Source organism: Fusarium oxysporum, chromosome 2 (assembly GCF_000149955.1).
Source record: "Fusarium oxysporum f. sp. lycopersici 4287 chromosome 2, whole genome shotgun sequence".
In the NCBI taxonomy this organism is placed as follows: Eukaryota; Fungi; Ascomycota; class Sordariomycetes; order Hypocreales; family Nectriaceae; genus Fusarium; species Fusarium oxysporum.
In genome coordinates this window covers 4739422-4741959 of record NC_030987.1, presented here as the reverse complement: position 1 = coordinate 4741959, position 2538 = coordinate 4739422, and positions in this window count along the sequence as shown.

Genomic DNA, 2538 nt, shown 5'->3' with positions numbered 1-2538 from the left:
GTAGAATTTCAGATTCGTCTACGATATTTTCTGTGGGAGTATGGTAGGTACAGGCTAGGCCAATTCTCTCTCCGCGCAGTACTTGTCTCGTGGTCGAGAGTCGATTCTTGTCTTCTGCAGTGATACTGAATTATATCGGAAATTCAAAAGTGGCTCGGGAGTCTCGATCTGGCGTGCGTACGACTCGAACATCGTCGGTGGACATATGAGAGGGAGTAATCCGTTCCGGCCGGGCCCCATCACGAGCTGCCGGGTAGGTAAAAGTAAAAAAGTTGTTAAGAGGCGCGGTGTCGGCGTGCTTGTATTTGCGGGAGAGAATTATCTGGGGTCGCTGGGTAGCCGCGAAGACTTGGACGGATCTGGCCCGGGAATGGGTCTGGGCCTGTGATTCTGGTGTGGTGTAGGGTAGGGTAGGCGTAGATAGATGAGTGGTCTAGGGTAGATACAGGGTAGCCAGACGTCTGGTATATAGTATGGGGGTGTAGGGTAGGTCTGGACACCGTTTTCCACTTTGCCCTTCGCTTTAGTCGAGGGAGGATGATCTTGGCTGGGACGGAGGTGTAGGGTAGGCTTAATTTACGATTACATGATCTGTGTCACTCTAGGGTAGGTGAAAATCCCATATATATCTGATCACATTTGGTGAAGAGGTGGTTTGGCTGGTGAGATGGACAAAAGTGCAATGTAGAATTATATGTGATTTTGCAAAAGTGGGTGTGAAATTGGAAAGTCGGTTTTCCCGCACAGATGAGAGCACGTTTGAGGTGCCATGAGATGCACCTCTCCGAGACGACCTCAACGGTACCACCCATGTGTTGGTCGGGCTCCTGTGCGGCCGTCCAGGGCGGGATAAGTAGAGAATGTGGTGGTGTAGGGTAGGTGACCAGGTTCAGGGTAGGTTCGCCAAATCCGTCAATCCGGCTTGAATCGAAGGACAGGTCTAGGGTAGGCCAGAGTCGGGTCTAGGGTAGGCAACCGTCACCCTCGAAGTGGTCTACCCGGTAGCCAACTTCAATCGCCTCTCACGGCCGCCACAGACCTCGCATGACGACGGGACTACCACCATCGGATTCGCCTTGGTCGAAATAGCTGGTATATGCACTTTTGAAAAAATGCGTGCAAAATGGTTTTGTGGTTTGGTGGCTGTGAGTCGATTTTTTTGTTTTCCCATACAAATGAATTTTGCGGAAAATAAAAAGTGGCCCACGAGGCAGTCCTGGCGTGCGGCCCACTAAAACGGTCTCGGAGGGTATATGAGAAGGGAGCAAATCCGGCCGAGCCTGAAAGGGTGAGGACAAACCGGGCGAGCAACCTCTCAGTATCAGATCTTGCAGACTTCCACTGCGTGTCCCTCTGTACAGCTTTGCAGGCTCCGGCCTCGGCAGCGGGGGGTTCATAGTGGTCGTCGACCTCCACGAAACTGCACGCTCCGGCGTGACAGCGTACTGGGGATGCCTGTGTAGATGCAGTCCGGGCTTGCCTGGACCGCTAGCAGATGGGCTCTGTGGATGACTGGCCGCTGGCTAGACCTGAAACCTGAGCAACGGGAGGTAACCTCTCGCCGCGGACACCGGAATGGTAGAAGCGGCGTGCTGCGTCCTCCTCTTGGGGCCCCTAAGCCACACCTCCCATAGCGGGTTCGGTGCGGCGGACGGACGCCCTGGGGAATTTAGAGGGGGAAAGCGGATTGCCCTAGCGGTGTCGTTGGCCCTGCCGACCTCACTGCGAAAGGCGCGACTTCACCGTCGCCACCCAGTAACTTGTCTCTCCGGCGCTTCACGGCGCTGGTGGCCAACCCCGGCACACGATAGTTACCTGGTTGATTCTGCCAGTAGTCATATGCTTGTCTCAAAGATTAAGCCATGCATGTCTAAGTATAAGCAATTATACCGCGAAACTGCGAATGGCTCATTATATAAGTTATCGTTTATTTGATAGTACCTTACTACTTGGATAACCGTGGTAATTCTAGAGCTAATACATGCTAAAAATCCCGACTTCGGAAGGGATGTATTTATTAGATTAAAAACCAATGCCCTTCGGGGCTCACTGGTGATTCATGATAACTCCTCGAATCGCATGGCCTTGTGCCGGCGATGGTTCATTCAAATTTCTTCCCTATCAACTTTCGATGTTTGGGTATTGGCCAAACATGGTTGCAACGGGTAACGGAGGGTTAGGGCTCGACCCCGGAGAAGGAGCCTGAGAAACGGCTACTACATCCAAGGAAGGCAGCAGGCGCGCAAATTACCCAATCCCGACACGGGGGAGGTAGTGACAATAAATACTGATACAGGGCTCTTTTGGGTCTTGTAATTGGAATGAGTACAATTTAAATCCCTTAACGAGGAACAATTGGAGGGCAAGTCTGGTGCCAGCAGCCGCGGTAATTCCAGCTCCAATAGCGTATATTAAAGTTGTTGTGGTTAAAAAGCTCGTAGTTGAACCTTGGGCCTGGCTGGCCGGTCCGCCTCACCGCGTGTACTGGTCCGGCCGGGCCTTTCCCTCTGTGGAACCCCATGCCCTTCACTGGGTGTG